Here is a 19618-nt window from a genome sequence, read left to right as displayed (position 1 = left end):
TCATTGGCTATGAGGATGAGGAGGAAGGGTATTAGGTGTTCTTTTATTGGTCTTTGCAGACGTTTTCCATTGCAGTTTCCTTTGTTGCTTGCCATTGGTGGAAATAGGCGAATAGGAAACTGAGCTGGGAATGCAGCGTAGCGCTGTTCACTAACTGCCTACTATCGACTAAGGCGCGTCAGCAGTCTGTGTACCCTCCGCCGCTGTGGCCTACCGCGCGCCTGTTGCTATCCGAAAGCTGTCCTACTGCAAAGCTGTCACTGCTGGCAGCCAAGACGCTGGAAATCGCTACCCTTAAAAAAAATGGTTCTGAGCACTATGGGACTTAACATCTATGGTCATCAGTCCCCTATAACTTAGAACTACTTAAACCTACCTAACCTAAGGAGATCACACAGCACCCAGTCATCACGAGGCAGAGAAAATCCCTGACCCCGCCGGGAGTCGACCCGGGAACCCGGACGTGGGAAGCGAGAACGCTACCGCACGACCACGAGCTGCGGACTAGATCGGTACCCTTCTTCTCTATTCATGTTGTCGGGTTGTTTGGTTGTTTGGCTATTTCTGTAGCCTTTCTGATCTTCTCCTCAAGCTAAACGGCTGTTTCGCCATTACGCGGACCTCTCGAAATTCAATCTTCATACTGCACTGTTCCTGGTGTTCTGCCGCAGCTGATTTGTTGCATTGTTTGAGACGAATATATCTATCGTATTCAGATAACCTTGTACTTATTGGACGCCCCGTCTCGCCTACAAACATCAGCTGGCCAGCCTGTGGATGGTTTTTAAGGCGGTTTTCCATCTACCTCGGCGAATGCGGACTGGTTCCCTTTACTCCAACTCAGTTACAGTATGTCGGCGATTGCTGTGCAGACACTGTCTTAACGTACGTGTGCACCATAATCATTCTACCACGCAAACATTTGGGGCTATACTCGTCTGATATGAGACGTTTCTGGGGGCGTCCACGGGGGACCGAACCGCACAATAACCCTGGGTTCGGTGTGGGGCGGCGTTGGGGTGGGTGGACTGCTGTGGCCTGTTGTGAGGTTGTGAACCACTGAAGGCTAGGTCCCCGATTTAATACGTACAAAGGTCCAAAAAGAAGCCTTTTATTTACGGCCGATAGCGAGTAGTATTAGTTTTCCGACCTACCAGGGTAATCCCAAAAGTAAGGTCTCCTATTTTTTTATAAGTACACAGATCTGTTTATTTCTACGATGGTTTACATTAGTCCACAGCTTGAATATTTAGCTATTTTTCGATGTAATCACCATTTCTGCCGATGCATTTTTGTAGAAGCTGTGGCAATTTTTTATACCCATGTCATACCAGCTCGCCGCCATGCTGTTCAGAAAGTTATGAACCTCTTCTTTCACCTCGTCGTCGGAGCTGAATCGCTTTCCGGCCAAATGTTCTTTTAACCTAGGGAACAGGTGATAGTCACTGGGCGCCAAGTAAGGACTATAAGGACTATAGGGAGCGTGGGTGATTATGTTCCACTGAAATTGTTGCAGGAGAGCAACGGTTTGCCGAGCGATGTGTGGGCGAGCGTTGTCATGGAGAATGTGTACGCCCTTCTCAAATTCCTCTTCTTCGGTTCTGAATTGCCCATTTGAGTTTTTTCAGAGTCTCACAGTACCTGTCAGCGTTAATTGTGGTCTCAGTGAGCATAAAGTCGACCAACAATGCCCCTTTCCGATCCCAAAAAGCGGCTGTCATGACTTTACCGGCAGGCTATGTAGGTTTGAATTTCCGCGGTTTTGACGAAGGAGGATGCCACCACTGGCGTGATTGTTGCTTGGTTTCAGGTGCAAAGTGGTATGCCCAGGTTTCGTCACCGTGACAACTGAGTCCAGAAAGTTGTCCTGTTCGGCTGCATGGCGGTGAAGAAATGCGCGGGAAGCATCAACTCGTTGCCGCATGTGGTCCTCAGTCAGCATGCGTGGCAACCATCTTGCGCACATCTTCCGGTAGTTCAATGTTTCCGTTGAAATTTTGTGAGCGGTGTTTCAGGAAACCTCAGGAACCAATGTGCAGAGATCATCCAGGGTGATCCGCCGATCTTCACGTATGCTTTGCTCAACCTTCAACACTGTCTCCTCAGAAATTGACGGTCTCCCGCTCCTTTGTTCGTCGTGAATTTCGGTCCGACCAGCTGCAAACTCTCTACACCACTTACGAACATTTTTGACACCCATGCACGACTCACACTTCCGTCAATTTGCGATGGATTTCAATCGGCGCAGTGCCCTTTGCGTTCAAAAACCGAATAACTGCGCGCAATTCGCACTTGGCGCTAACATCCAACTGAACTCCATTCTCAACGGCTTCCAAGGCAAGACTGAGCGCCTCAGCGCGGCGTGCGCATGTTTACACACAGCGCGTGAAGCACTCTTCATAACAGTGTGACCAACTGCCACACAAAGAGAGTTCTGTACTTACAAAAAAATAGGAGACCTTTATTTTGGGATTACTTTCGTACATACTAGCAAAAGAATTGGCTGCGAAACCTAGACATCTAGTGAGCCACACAAATTCATACTTCAAGCACACCATGTAGTACATTTGAAAGAAAAGCGTGTCTAGGGTGCGGATTTGATGGTCAGTTTCGACGTGAAGTGCTTATTCGTGAATGTACACATGATGGACGCCATGAACATCTTAGAGGAACGCATGGCACCTGATATCTGCGAGCTAGTGTGTCACTGTTTGACGACCACCTATTTCAGGTGGGAAGAGGATTTGTATGACCAGACGGACTTTGTAGCTATGGGTTCCTCTCTATCGCCTGTCGCAGCAGACATTTTTATGCAAACGTTCGAAAAAACAGCACTCCAGTCCGCACTGTTACGTTGAGGGCACCTTTGTCATCTGGCCACGGTATGTACGAAACACAGCGATCATATGATTCGTTACAACATCCCATCATATTTTCCAAGATGGTTATCATTTCTCGATCAAGATGAACGATCCGCTTACAGCGGACTGCTAAATATATATATTTCTGTAATAAGATCAATTCATTTCATTGACACAAAAATTCAGTTACAGGCGCTGAAATGAGTAAAACCGACTATTCAATGAAGTATTAATCATATTCACAGCTGGTTCGTGAAAATGAGGACAGTCTTATCTTGAAAGATCGTCGTCTGTTCCACCAATGTGCTTCCAATATGTATGTTGAAGTTTAAAGTGAGCAGATTGAACCAGACAAAACTCCGTTCCAAAGACTACATTCACCTTCGAGATGCCGTCAGTGCTGACGAAAATGCGCAGGATGTCGGCCGATGACGATTCTCTCAGCAACGTACCTCGGAAGACCGCGAGATTCATACGCATGAATACGCTAAAGATGCCATGTCGTACGTTCGACAATAGCGTACACCAGATCTGTTCATCACGTTCACGTGCAATCCACAGTGGATGGAAATTCGACAAGAGTTATTCCCTGGCCAGTCATCCATGGATCGGTATGACATCACTGCGAGAGTCTTCAAACAAAAATCTAAATCACTGATGGGTTTCATTGTGAAGCATCGCATTTTCGACGAGACGCGTTGATGGATGTATTCAGTGGAGTTTCAGAAAAGCGGATAGCCACAATCACGTATTCTGATTTGATTGATTGAGAAGTTAAGACCGAATGAAATCGATGATATGACATCAGCGGATATTCCCGAAAAAGATTGTATTGAAATAGGTTGTACCAAGAACATGATCCATGGCCCATGTGGAATATTAAGTAACAGTTCTGAATGTATGGTCGACGGCAAATATTCGAAGCGTTATTCACGGACATTAGTAGCAGAAACAATTTCCGGAAATGGCGCTTATTCAGTGTTGTATACGTTTGACGCCGGACAAAAGAAGATCAACAATTGCGAAAGTAAATCAACAGGACATTGAAGTTGATAGTCTTGGGATTGTTCCGTATATGACATTACTCTCGAAGTCATTTAACCCTCACAGTACAAAGCGGGGAAGGGGTACTTTATGCCCAGTTTTAAAATTTTGTAATCTAGTCAGTTACTTTATAACTTAAAATATTGAAAAAAATTATTGTTTTTAATGATATCTCCCCTCGGTAATGCATATTATGGGAAATGGTTTGGTATTGCTAGAGTTAAAACGCACATCAACGTCGAATCTTGTCATTCCGTGAAATCCATCACATACATCTGCAAATATATGACCAAAGAAAGTGTCATGGCTGTGATGGGAATTTATGCGTAGAATTCCAACGATGAATTCACTCAGGATCAAATGGGCTGCTATGTTAGCAGTAGCGAAGTAGTTTGGCGCATTTTTCATTCACCATTCATGAAGGACCTCATTGTTTACACTAATAGATAAAATAACAAAGTCTACAACAGAAGACTATACTAATATCAATAATAATAATATTAGCAAGATATTTTCATCAGCTTCTGAACTGTCCTGAATAAGCTATAAACTGGAATTTTTAGATATTAATGAAAATTTGGGAGAAGATTTACTGCCAACTGTAGAAGATATTGAAGACGTAAGTAAACCCCTCAAAACTAACAAAGCTAGCTGAACTTTTGAAGTGCTCCATGCCAAATATAGCAAAGGAGCTAAATTTACTCTTTGAAGAAATCTGGAAAACAGAAAAAATCCCAGGGGAATGGAAAGATGCCTTGATTCATTCACACCACAGAAAAGATAATAAACAGGATGCAAACAACTATGGAGGAATCCCTTTACTGCCTGTAGCGTGTTATGTATTTCCCAAGATATTATTAAGCAGAATAGAAACAACACTAGACAGTGATTTAATTGAGTATCATGGTGGTTTCAGGAGAGGAAGGTCATACTCAGAACAAATATTTAATGTCAAGTCAGTAATTCGCCACAGAGTACTTAATTCAAAGGACACTGTAGTTACGTTTGTGGATTTCAAAAAGGCTTTTGATTCTGTTGACAGAGAAACTATAGATAAAATAATTCGAGAAGTTGGCGTATAGTCTAAAATGGCAAACCTAATCGGTGAAACACTTACAGATACATTATGTAAAGTAAAATTTATGGGAGAAATTTCACAGCCTTTCAAAATAAAAACAGGTGTACGCCAAGATGGCGGCCAATTACAGTTTTTTAACAGCGTGTTAGAGAAAACAGTGAGAATTTGAAACCAACAACTTATTGAACTCAATATCTCACCGGTAAGGTTAGGAAGAGGAAGCAAAAAGATCGAAATCCACTGTCTTACATTTGCAGACGATTTCGCTACACATCCCGAAAATGTGCCATCTGTTACAACACAAACAAATGTCCTGGAAGAAATAGCCAGCAGAACTCGCTTAAGAATTTCTGCAGAGACAAACAAAATTTGTAACAATGTTAAGGATTCTCCGAAATTCCTGAAAGCAGATATTGGCCAATAAAGAGGGTAAAAACATTCAAATATATAGAGGGGATATCCAAGAAAATGCTTTGGAAAGATCTACAATAGAGCAAAGGTTGCATAAAATGGGGAGAGCATATGGTATTACCAAAGACGTCTACAACAAAAAGTGCCGATCCAAAAATGCAAAAATAAGCCATTACAACACAGTAGTGAAGCCTGAATGTCTATATGCAAGCGAATGCTTGGCATAAAAGATAATTTAGATAAATTAAAAGTACGAGAAAGGTGAATTATGAGGAAGATATTAGGATAACAATGCTGAAGTAATTGTTATTGACTTGGCAGAATGGCTGAGAGCCGTGCCTACTCAACTTGAATAATTATCCGTTAGAATGTTGCTAGGTACGGTCTAGGTTGTCACGTGTGAAATACAGTGAAGTGTACTGTTGTGAAGGAAATATGGGGCTCGCAAGAGTTGTAGCGCACAATACTGTAAGCTGTGATGACTGCTGTCTGCGCCGCTCGCTGCTGACTCTCGTTCTATCTGGATTGACCTTCGCCAATCAAACTCTCGCTACGCCTTGATGAAGTCAAGGACTCCTATTCGCCACTAGTCTAACACTGGTCAGATAACCAGTCCACCGCGATGCCACTCAAAATTTCGCTTGCAGGCATTTAACTATAACTCTGTCGGTTCACACCACACAATAAGTGTGGCGGCCAACACAGTGAACAAAGCTTAACCGCAAGGACTCAATATAGAGTCGCACTCCGGTTCGCTCTTGACAGAGGTGCTCTCCCAGTGAAGTACTGAGGAGAGACTTGTTCCTTGCTCTTTGAGTACACGTACAAGCGCACGCGATCTCGTTACATGTTGTCGCTCCAAGAGTGACAACGGAACGGCCCCTCTCCACGCCAGACGTGAAGGGGTATATCTTTCCGTCTCTTCCACTACTCCTTCAGCTCAAGGCGTCAGGAATATCGTCCGCCAATCAGCATTGCTTTTCTAAAATGAGAGAATGACGTTTCGTTTAAGGCGACCAATCCGGAAATCTGTAGCATCGGCGTTTGGCGTTTTCTGTCTCCCTGTGAAAATCTCTGAAACTGCGTGCTATGTTTGTAAAGAATGCGTAGGCTGGGCGCTCCCACACAATGTAGCGGAATTTACTTTTAAGCCGAACACGGGGTCGTTCTTCCTTTCACTCAGGCAAACGTTGTCTGCTCTATGGGCGGTCGCTGGCCGACGTAGATAGGTGGACTCGTCCTCTGAAGTGACCATCCCCCGGCGTGCGGTTTGCCTCTCCCAAACTAAAAGCCCCTGCGACCATTGTGTCTTGAATGTGTGTGTGTACGCCAGCCTCGAGTATTTCAATCTCGGTGCGCACTTGCGATTTCCTAGTTATTTGCATATCGTTTACATGAATTCATACAACATTGACTTTATCTTATCGAGTTTGGGTTCGAATGAAGCGTCTTGATGTGCAGAATATGATTGTGAGGGCGGAATATGTAAGCAATGAAGGTCAGGAGACCACGACGTCTTACACTTTTTTCACGACTTTGCTCTATGGCTTCTTGGGAGTCTACTTCGCATTCGAACTCTTACCATCTGAAATTGGGAGTCATCAGATCAAGCCATGATTTTCCAACCGATATGACCACTAGCCCGGAAGAGGCACTTTAGGCGATTGTGGTCAGCAAAGACACTGGAGTCGTCTTCTACTGCCGTAGCCCTTTAATGGCAAATATCACCTCACTGTGCTAACGGATACATTCGTCATACGTCACACAGATTTCTGTGCTTATTTCAAGCAGTGCTGCTTGTCTGTTAGAACCGACAGCTCAACGCAAACACTGCTGCTCTCGGTTGCTATGTGAAGGCGATCAGCCACTGTGCTGTCCGTGGTGAGAGGTAATGCCTGAAAGTTAGTATTTTCAGCACACTCATTGACACCGTGGATATCGTAATACTGAATTCCCTAATTTCAGAAATGGAATGTCCCATGCTTCTACTATTCCGCGTTCAAAGTTTGTCCATTCCCGTCGTGCAGCCGTAAAGTCGGAAACGTTTCCACATGAATCGTTTCAGTACAAATGACAGCTGCGCCAATGCACTGCCCTTCTATATCTCGTGTACGCGATATTACCGCCTTCTGTATATGTCGATATGCGTATCCCACGATTATTATCATCTCGTGTGCAATTTGTAGCAGCAGTAAGATATGTGACACGAAGGTAAATGTTCGAAGATAAATGTAAAAATTAGGATTGATATGGTAATGCAGGGAAAATATTAACGATGTTGAAAGAGTGAAAAAAGAATGACAACTGCACGGGACAGTCTATTCCACCTGAAAGATGGAAACGAGAGCGCGTCTGCTCTGTCTCAGACCTGGAAACCAAGATAGCAGGGTCACTGTCCTCTGCTCCCCAGGACACGACCAGCAGCAACCACGTGGCTCCCTTCTCTCACCTACCTATTGGCTGGTCAGTGGCGTGGGTACTGTTGTGCATTCAGCGTACCATTTCGTCTTTTGCCCTGAAGGAAGAGGCCGTTTGTCATGTATGTATTGGAAAAAACTCATGCTGGAAACATTAGCCTGTAGCTTGGTTACACCCACATGCCGACAAAAAATTTTAAATTCTCAGTGAACTACCAGTGAATTACTCCGATAACCAAAATTGTCTAAGCGTCCTGTAGAATACTAATGAAAATTCGTAACGAGGCTTTGAGAGTGTGTCAAGATGGAGCGTTGCGGGAAGCTATAGAAGGGGCTGTTTTCCTTCCACAACAACGCCCATCTCATTCTGCAAAGGTCAGTGGGAAATTCTACCTCTTTGGGATGACCAATTTAGTCTTCCCCCCCCCCCCTCCTCATACTATGGCGACATGTCGGCCAGGGGCTATCAGTTTCTTTGGACGAAGAAAACATTACATGGCAGGCAATGTCAGAACGACAACGACGTGAGACTCTAGGCGACACATTTCTACAACAAAGTGCAGACTTCTGCAGCTCCAAGGTCTCTGAGAAGTAACGTCGTTGGGAAAAATGTGTGGCATCGAAGCAGGATCGTGTAGAGTGCAACACACACCATCAATAGCTTTAATGGTAGCAGCCTTATTTGTTAGAGTTCATAATTACTACATTATCACAAACCCTCTAACTTAAGCTGTGATTTATTCGAATTATTGGTAAGAGGTGTGCATACCTTCTGACCAATATAAAGCAAGTCTAAGGCAAAAGAGTTATTCCTGTTGTATTTAATATACTCATCAACTCGATTGTCGCATCTTTATCAGGAATGTGAAGAGGTAGAATTTGATAGGTAACGGGAAAAAATTGACCATCGAGTAGCCCAGACGTCCATTGGGTCAATTCAGCTTTCGTTTTCCCGTCTATCACAGACAAAACTATGTATGAAATACTTCAAATCCACATTTGTATCTGGAATTCTTGATTAAACTTTCGTAACAGTAAAAGTGAAATGGCATCATCCGCCCGTGTTTAAAAAAAAACAGTAAATACATTTAACTAATTCGGACGACATTCTACTGTTTGTCCGTATCATCTTAAATAATTACTAACCATGTGGCGAAGACTGCACGGTGACAGTTGTATGGTTTAGGGCTTTACAACATAACGCAAAAGCGAATTTACACAGTTTCGTGACCGGTGCTGCTCCTCCTCTGTCGAATAACTCTTCAATTGGCCTCACTAGGGCTGAGTGCTCCCCGGTTGCCAACAGATCTGGGCGCTGACCCATCAAAGTGTCAGCCAAGCCCGACAGCCCTTAACTTCGGTGATCTGACGGGAACCTGTGTTACCACTGCGGGAACGCCGTTGGGCCCCGTTAAATAACGATGGGGTTGTAAATATTGACAGATGGCGTACGATCATCATACACATTATTTCTAAAGTCAATATCCTTTTTCTCAACACATACTAATCGCACAGAGATGAATGAGGCACCGTTAGAAATGTTTTTTTTATCCGGATTCTGAGATTGCATACCGATTTTGCTCTAAAACTTACTGTCTGTGGAAAAAGAGACTTGTAACTATCAGAGGCAAAACGGCATCATAGATGCCCCGCTTCATACATATATTTTGCAAAGCTAACTTATTAATCACGAATAAGAGACTCCCTTCTCTTATTACCTTATTATGAATACCATTTATTTGCTTTAAAGTACTCATTGCCTGGATAAGTTTTATACAGCTTTGTCATAGATAATAATCGTGACCGTTGCGGTAGACTGTTATCTCTGCCCGTCGAACAAGGTGACTTTTCTAAACAAATACGCTTTCCGAAACGATAAATATGTCATTGTTGCCTTGAACTGTGATTTACCTATTGCTACGACGGCCTAACGTGCTTACTGTAAGTGAAAATGTTTGTGGAGTTATACGTTATGTGGCACTACTGACACTCCCTGATCTCTGGTCGTCCTACAAGTCGAGATGAACATTCCGAATGCAAAACATTTTTTGGACGCATGGAAATGTATATTCAAGGATGTACTATAAATTCGTGATTGTTATTTCATGTCGTTCGGTTCATTTTTAAATTTGTTTTCTCTTCATTCCCACTACTAAACTTGTCCCAACGACTACGCTTATACCAAATAATCTAAAACTATAGAAGTTAGAAAGTTTCGGACGGCTTCCCTGGTAAATGTAAATTCCTTTACTTGTAATCCCGTAATTCAGTTTCACAAAATTCGCCCGTCTCCCTAGATTAACGGTCAGAATGCCTAGCTGCCAAGTGGAGGGTTCGCGTTTGGCTCTCCATGACGCCGACGATCTGCCTCTCGAGGCAGGAATGAAATGGAGTGCGATGTCTTGTGAGGAAAACTTAGGAGCTCCTTGAAACGAGAGCAGCTCGGGTGCAAAAGCCGGCGTTAATGGACGAGGCCCGGTAGCGCTAAGCGGCGGGCCTACCGCCGTGCCGTCGTCCAGCGAAGCACTGGGACAGGGCGACGAAGGGACCGACAGATATCGCCTCATCCCCTCACACCGTTCGTCGAGTTTATTATTATCTTCTTCAAGCTGTTCTCTAGTAACTTGAAGTGTGCTTTTCTTAGTAGGTAACGCAAAGGTGAGGGAGCTTGTTGTACTGAAGAGCCTCAGATGGCTTAAACTGATAAACTGGTAACATGGCCGGGAACAGCCGGATTATTGTTGCAGAGTGACATGTACTTGAGAAAAAGTACCATGAACTGTTGTGAGAGGTATCGGCAGTTATTTATTTGTGCCTTAGTAATGGGGTTGTGCTATCAAAAACCACAATATTGGTGTCAAAGTGTTTAGGAAAGAAAAAGAACAAGAAAAACCTCTTTGTAGTGGACACTGTTTCTGTCAATAATTGAGGTGGTAAACTTAGTGTGATTGTAACTGTGTATCTTCTGTGGTCTCATTACCATTATCACCAACTCTGACTTAGAGGTCGATCATTAACAGCAAGCGTAATTTATCACATTATCATGTCTTCTCCGGGATTCTGCACCATAATGAACTTTTCCTGTTAACCAGTATCTGTTCAACTCTTTGCAGAGAAGGCAGTAGATGGGTTAGTATATGATATTTTCCAAAGATTAATAAGTGGTTCTCGGAAAATGGCCTCCCTCTAAAATTTGAAAAAGGTTACACTACATTCAGTTCTATACAACAAATAGTCATACACGCAACTGATGTAGCACATGAGCAGAAGTCAATAAGTGGGGTATTATGCTCCGAATTTCTGGGTGTACAATTGCTGATCTTGGAAACCGCCTGACATTTTTGCATATTTCTATTCAGTACTGTCCAACAGGATAATTGTCTGGGGTAACTCATCACTTAGAAAGAAAGTTGATTGTACAAAAGCAAGCAGTAAGAGTAATGTATGGTGTTCACCCGCGGACGTCGTGTAGGCACTTCTGCAAGGAGCTAGGCATTTTAATTGTGCCATCTCTATACAGATTTTCGTTAAAGAATTTCTTCATTAACAATTTTCCATTATTTGAGAAGAACAGTGATGTACATACCTACAGCACTAGGGGGGGGGGGGGGAAGACCTTTATTATCCATTGTTAAAACTGTCAGTGGCTTAAACAGTAGTTCAATACTCACCTTAAAATTTTTTCCAATAATATAAAATATCTGACAGGTAGCAAAGCAAGTTCTAAACCTAATTTGAATTCATTTCTGCTGGACAACTCCTTCTATTCCGTTGACGAATTTCTACCTAAAAACCTATAGAGAGTACAAAAACTTGTTTTTAACTGTAGTTGCATGAGCAAGAATAAACTGATAATGTGTTCCTTAATGTTAACTGCAATCACTTGTAAACTGACTCGTTCCACATCATTTTGTTAAAAGAATCGTTCAAATCATCTATGGAATCTGTAACTAGCCACATTCACAGATTATTCTACAGCTTTCTTTACTAAACAGGCTTGTCGAATCTCTTAGCAAATTTTTTTCTACTTTCGCCTCTATGAATTGCCTTTCCAGATATGTCCTTTGTAATACTTCCTCATTCCCTATTTTCCAATGGATTTTCGGACCTTCTACCTTCACCCAGAGCCACGTTTCGAAGGAGTCTTCACGGTATACACGTTTCACCACCATAGAAGTCTACAACTGACGTTCCCTTAACATTTTTTGACTGTTTATCCAAGCATCCATAGGAAACACTACTTTCTTCATTAAAAAAATTCGTTTCCAGTTGCCATACTTTTTTTCTATAGTTCTGCGTCGTAAATGCCTTTTTTATTGTATTAACATATCAACCATAGTTTTCACATTTTCTTTCGAACATTTGCCTCCAGGACATATAGCTTTAAACCGCTACAATTTATCTTACGCTCTGCTACAATTGCTGTACCACCGCAATATCGCAGACACAGTATGGTCCTTCCTGAATCTGCTAACTACACCATTTTGTTTTGTTTCCAGTAAGTCATTTTTACCGTAAAATAGTTTAATATATTCCTTGCATTGTGATCTTATGCTCTGCACTCAGTTGTCTTAACTTTTTACGGTCCCAGGGACGTAAAATGAGTAAATGCTGCAGCAAGGACAGATTTGACTAGATTTTTGTGTGTGTTAAGACCGGCGGTAAGAGAATATTGCTCGTTCTGTAGTAAGTATGACCCTATCAGAGAATTACCTGTATGATAGATGAGAACGCGTCGGTAGTCAAACAGCGAGTTGCTGCTCCTTGCTAATGGAACTGAGCTTCCCTCAATAAGCCAGCCAACTCTTCTCAACAATCCTTTTGTAGGAGCCCCCTCGAATGGAGTGCGAAATTGGCTGAGAATAGGAAACTAATTTCACAAGGGAGTGGAACGCAATTACGCTTTGTTAAGCGTCCGCCTGTATACAGAGTTGGTGCCAGGTTCATCGGCCAGAGTCCCGTGCGTCTGTCTGCCTCTGTCTCGGAGCAGCAACCCGTGCAGCGAGCAGAGGATTCCGCTGGCCCTCAGGGGACTCATTAGCCAAGATGTAAACACGAGGTGCCTCGCATAGACACCTGTACAGTGTTGAACGTAATTATGGCTAGGTTTCAATAATACACCCGAATGCTACCAGCTTCAGGCATCTATACTCCATTCACCGAACAAGAAACGTATTGTAAACACGGCAAGGCGCGTGACCACAGCGCTCCTGTCGGGGGGTGTACAAGGCAGTGGCGTCAGAAATTAAAAAATGAAAGTCTTTTTTTTATATAATTTGGCACCTGAGCATGATAAAATGATCCGAGATCTACCTACCGACCTCTTTTTTTACATTACATTAAAATTTATTGTCACTGAAAAAGAGAAATATTTAAGCTTTCAGGAAAAGTTGTTTTTTCGCGTTACTCTATATTCATCACGCCATATCTCCTAAACTGTGTGTCGCACAGCAAAATAATTTTATAATTGCCTTCAGTACTATATGTTGATGACGTCCGCAAATTTTCTGCGCAATAGAGTGAGTAATTGTGAAGTAATAAATTAAAATCTCACGTCTGATGCAGAACTTTTACCAAATCATCATCCGAAATACAGTACGCGACAAACTTTTCCCCTTTAAATTTTTTTGTGGGGGTGTAAGCGAGAAAAGTTTCAGAAAGGTTTGAATTTAATTTTGTAGTTTTTTCGAATGTGATGGGTGCAACTGTTTGTCCTTTACGAGTGGAAACTCAAATGTGGAAATTAGACTGCATTATAGAGGAGAGAGAGAGGAGCGGTTTGTTATAAACCTCAATGAAAACAGTTCAAGTTCGACAGAGTGAACCTTGTTTCGTCCTTTCTCATTATTATTACTGGTATTGTTATTAAAATTAACAATTGTGTGTGAATGGAGCGTTTTGGTAGCAACCTGAATGAAAATAAATCTGCTTCGACAGAGTGAACTCAGTTTAACATTATTTTAACATTATTGTTAAATTTATTTCGTACATTGTTGCCCAGGTTTCTCACGGTCCGCTGTGACGGCTCGGCAGCCAGCTGAACGCCACCAGCCGCAAAGCGTGCGCCAAGAATTTTCCACACCCCTACGTATCATGTGAACACCGAATGCTTTCTCTGGAAACGAGCGTAGTCGCTCACGTGACACTGTTTATGTTTCGTCCCAGCTCTCGGTGAATAGACTGTAGATGAAAATTTCGTGGTAGCATTGCGACCTCCCACTCACTCCTAGCTGTGTTGTCTCGTGTCGAAGTTTTGTGGCTCTGTCTAATTGGTGACAATACGTGAGAGCAATACTTTTCAGTTTTAGACGAAGTTCAATACAAGGTCTTGGAAAGTGGCAGGAGATTGCCGATTAACTGTAGCCAACACTTGTGCTTTACAAGAAAAATTCGGTTTATTCACAGTCAGACTGCAGCTCTCAGAAAGTAGTGAAATGCGTGGAATCTTGTCTAAACTCAATGTTCAAGCCGATCTGTAGGCGAAAAAACCGTCTGCCATCACTGGTTTACATGAGTCAACTGCTCAATTAAAACTGCACAACAAATTTAGAAATAGATTCAGAGTTCTTGAAGAAAGATTATGAAACTAAGTTCGACATTGCAGCCCGCTGTATTCTACAGGTATCGACTGCGGACGAATTTTCCTAAGTACGGACATGTAGTAAGCGACCACGAAAGAAAAGTCAAGCGTCTCACCCAGCAGCTTGGCGAAATGTTCTAAGAATCACGAAAGAAGCCGCTCAAATATTTCCAAGCATTAAAAAACTATCACCAGATTGTGCGGTTACATGCCACGCAGACTATCACACGAACTATACAGGGTGAGCATTAATCAAACCGGCAAAGAGCAGGATCGGAAATGGTCCGAAAATGCGTCGAAAATACGTCGTTGTTACGGTAGATGATGCTGACGAATGTGTTGCAGGCTGTGTGACTGACGCAGCATATTGCAAGCAGCAGTATGGTCCGGTGTTCATGTCGGGAGCAAGCAGAGATGGTATTTAAGTACGGCCAAGCAGATGGAAACGGTCGAGAGGCTATACCAAAACAAGTTCCCTCATAGACACCAACCACATTACACAACGTTTCAAGCCCTTTTTGGGCATTTGTGTCCTCTAGTCTCCAAAGTTTTTGTTATTGAGCACGTCATCCTGACTCGCATCCATACTTCTTCATTTAGTATCTCATCTTGCCTTGTTACCTGCGGATATATGTGCCATTTCAGCTGATCAGACAGGAGAACGTGCAGGGATGCGGCCGACTGTGCCTACACCGGACCTGGGGCACCAGGCTCTACAGGACATTGAGACGATCTCTTGTGCAAGCTCCAAGCAAGAGCACCCGAACATGGTGTCACCCAAAGTACGGTTATGTATATCCTGCATGACAACCACTACTATTCCTATCACTTGCAACGAGTGCAAGATTATCAGCAGCGGATTTCCCTCCCCGGGAAGGGTTTTGTCGATAGTTTTTGCACAACGTTATCACAGTTATGGGATTTCTGTCATCAGTCCTCTTTACCAACGAAGCAACTTTTACTAGAACTGGCATCATCAATCAGCATAATCCTCATCTGTGTGGTACAAACAATCCGCTCGGAGTAGTTGAGGCGTCTCTTCAGCATCGCTTCAGCCTCAGCGTGTGGGGAGGGATTTTTGGCGGCCATATACTTGGACCGGTTATTATTCCGCACCACCTCGACGCAGAAACGTACCTGGACTTCCTGTGGAATACTCTGCCTCGGCTGATTGAGAATGTGCCTTTGGCAGTAGGACAGGCTATGTGGTTTCTGCATGACATTGTTCCACCCCATTTGCGCATCAAGTTCTCCGACATCTCAACAGCATCTTCCCTGGACATTGGATAGGATGCGGAGGCCCAGTAGCATGCCTTGCTAGATCACCGGACTGAAATTCCCTGGATTTTTACCTTTGGAGGCGTCTTAAAAGTGTTGTGTGTGCTGAACCGGTTCCTGATATGTAGACCCTTCAACATTGTGTTCATAATGCCTGTGACGCTATTCGCGGAGAGAGTGGCGGAATCCATGATGCGACGTGTGAATGCATACCCTGCATCCCATGGAGGCCACTTTGAACATCTGTTGTGACGTGAATGAGGTGCAGCTCTATACTGTGTTCTAGGACGATTTTTCGGCGTTGCACACACACCGTCTATTTCCGGACACATGTTCACAGGACCTTTTTCCCTCCATTTCCAGTCAGGAATCCGTCCGTGCAGTTTGTCGGCTTTATGACTTTTCAGTAAAACTATCCTAGGCTGACGGTTTGCCTGTCTACAAAATATGTGTAATTAGCACTAACCGCCTTTCTTAGGTACGATATTTAATTGTGTCTTGTGATTGAAATAAAATAGTTACACGTAGTTACATAGTGTCATTAAGTAGTGTTTGCTCAACCGGATCGTTCGGTTTTTCTTAAGGTGTTGCGTACTAATTATTTTAGGCGCTATTAATTCTCATAAATGTAGTGGCTTTACTACTTCGTATTAACTATAACTACAGTATCCATTCACATTAATGTCATCAACTGTCAAGAGCCTGAAAAAAACCACCCCCTGCAGCGCGATATGTGCTGGGAGACTGTCGATGAGGTAGTGGAAGGATGCGGAGCCATGGCAACTCCAGTGCAACTCCAGTGCAGTACGGTAGGTTTCTCGGCTGAGGCCCGCTCGAGGTGATCCCACAGATACTCAACTGGGTTTAAGTCCAGGGAGTCTGGTGGAGAGAGGAGTACGGTAAACTGATCATGGTGCTCTGCGATCCATGCCCGTACACTGCGAGCTGTGTAACACATTGCAATGTCCTGCTAGTAGATGCCATCGTGCCAAGGAGAAACAAAGAGCATCTAGGCGTAGATATGGTTCAAATGGTTCAAATGGCTCTGAGCACTGTGGGACTTAGCATCGTAGGTCATCAGTCCCCTAGAACACAGAACTACTTAAACCTAACTAACCTAAGGACATCACACACATCCGTGCCCGAGGCAGGATTCGAATCTGCGACCGTAGCAGTCGCGCGGTTCCAGAATGTTGCGCCTAGAACCGCTCGGCCACACCGGCCGGCCATATGCAATACTTGCACAGTTTAGTTGGTGTCGAATTTCTGCATCTGTGTTTGAATTTGCAGAAAGATGGCTTCCCAGGTATGGAAAATTACTATCTCTAGAGGTGTTCCATCAACTATGCTAACTGGAGCTGCTGCAATGGGATGGGGGGGCTGGCTGATAAAGGACTTTGTTTTGTGTGTGTTAAGCTCAAGACCGCTGGATTTGTATGCCAGACTCAATGCAATTAGAGTAGTTTGTAGATACTCCTTCGTGGTTGCCAAGATATCGTTATCATCAGGGTACTGAAGTTCAATGACAGCTATTGTGGTTATTTTGCTTTTAGCTCGGAGTCTGCTAAGGTTGAATAACTTAACATCAGTCCTAGAAGCTATTTCAACACCAAACGGTAGGTTTTCCTTAACAAGGTGAAGTATGGTTCCCACAAATATGGAGATGAGGCTAGGAGCAATAACACATCCGTGCTTGACTCCTGTGGTAATCTTAAACGTTTCTCCGGGTCCATTGCTGGAAAGGACAGTGGCAATCATGTTGTCATGTAGAAGTCGAAGTGTTTCGATGTATATTCCAGGACGTCCACATAATGCCAGAATTTTCCAGAGTGCTTCTCGGTCAACAGAGTCAAAGGCTTTAACAAGGTCTATGAATGCCATGTACAGGGGTTCTGTTCTTTAGATTTCCTTCAATTTTCCTTGCACTGAAAATCATATCCACCATGCCTCGATTAGGTCTAAAGTCTCACTGAGTAGGGTTTTCTCAGCCAAAGGAAGTAAGTAGTTGGAGAGAATCCTAGCAAGGGTCATTCCAGCTGTTGACAGTAGCGATATTCCTCGGTAGTTTCCACAATGGGTCTTATCGCCTTTTTTGAATATAGTAATAATGGTGGTGCTAACGACCTTGCCGCAGTGGTGACGCTGGTTGCCGTCAGATCACCGAAGTAAGGCGCTGCCCACCTCTGATGTCAGACGGGATGCACTCAGCCCTTGTGAGGGAAACTGAGGAACTACTTGATTGTGAAGCAGCGGCTTCGGTATCGTAAACTGACATACGACCAGGAGAGAGGTGTGCCCTTCCATATCCGCATCCAGTGGGCTGAGGATGACATGGTGGCTGGTCGATACCGTGGGGCCTTCCAAGGCCTGTTCGGACGGAGTTCAGTTTTAATAATAGCAGAAGACAAATGGACAGCTTTCAGAGATAAAATAGTGAAGACAACTAAGGATTAAATAGATATAAGAAAAAGCCTAGCGGAAATCCTTGGATAACGCAGGAGAAATTATAGAATTTAACTGACGAAAAGAGGAAATATGTGTAAGTAGCCGGCCGTTGGTGGCCGAGCGGTTCTAGGCGCTTCAGTCTGGAACCGCGCGACCGCTACGGAATTGCGGAACGGGTATGGCTACAGGACAAGTGCAATACTGCAGAAGCGTGGATGATGACAGGGAAGAGACATACCGCATGCAAGAAAATTATAGATAGAGATCTATGGAGAATAGAGAAATGCCTGTGTGAATGTACGGATCTCAGATGGAGACCCGATGCTAAACAAAGACGGGAAAGCTGAAATGTGTTCAGAATATATGGAACTGCTGCACATAGGTTATGAAATCAGATGTGAACGAAGGTGAGATATGACTCTGTGTGAAGAATCTGACCGAGCATTGGAAGACTAACGTCTCAGCAAGGTCCGTGGAGTAGATGACATTCCTCTACAATTATGGAGTTTCTTGGAGAGCTAGTCATGACAAAACTATTTCAGCTAGTATGCAAGATACATGAGAGAGACGAAATACCTTCACACATCAAAAGAATGTAATGATCCAAGTTCCAAAGAGAAGAGTTGCTGACCCTTCTAAATAGTATCTAAACTTCACTTTAATAACTCATGATTGCAGTATACTGACACGAATTGTTTACGGAACGGAAGTAGTATTAGAGGTCAACATGGGGAAGATTAGTTTTGGTTCTTGAGAAACGGAGGTACACCGAGGCAGCACTGATTCTACGACATGCATTAGAAGCTAGCTTGAAGAAGGCAACCTACATTTATAGTATTAGTAGATTTAGAGAAGTGTTTTGCCAGTGTTTACTGGCCTATACACTCCCAAATTTTAAATTTGGCAGGGATAAAATACTGGAAGCGAAACGTAACAGGATAATGAAAGGGACACTTGCTACTCACCGTATAGCGGAGGTGCTGAGTCACAGAAAGACAACAAAAAGACTGTCGAAAGGTTAACTTTTGGCCAACAAGGCCTTTGTCAACAATAGACTACACACACACACACACAGACACACATTCACACAAACACACACTCACGCAAGCCCAACTCACGCTCACATGACCACAGTCTCTGAAAGCTTGAGCCAGGCTGAGTCTGGCGTTTGTATTTGTGTAAGCGTGTTTGTGTGTGTGTGTGTGTGTGTGTGTGTGTGTGTGTAGTCTATTTTTGACAAAGGCCTTTTGGGCCGAAAGCTACAGGCTGGTAATTGAACTATATGAAGTAAAATCGTCATAACGTCTGAACGGTTTGTGTTAGGATGTTCAAACTACACGAGTGGACGCAGCGCATGATGGGAATTAGTATGCGCAGGCGCGCGCGCATTGTTGTCGGCCTTTTGCACGTGAAAATGTGTAAAATAAACAAAATTGGCCTATTTGGGGATTGAGAATTCGCATTTCGCGATGTAGGAGAGTGGTGTGCAATGTCCAGTCACGGA

Source organism: Schistocerca cancellata, chromosome 1 (genome assembly GCF_023864275.1).
Source record: "Schistocerca cancellata isolate TAMUIC-IGC-003103 chromosome 1, iqSchCanc2.1, whole genome shotgun sequence".
Lineage (NCBI taxonomy): Eukaryota > Metazoa > Arthropoda > Insecta > Orthoptera > Acrididae > Schistocerca > Schistocerca cancellata.
Note: the sequence above shows the minus strand (reverse complement) of the source record.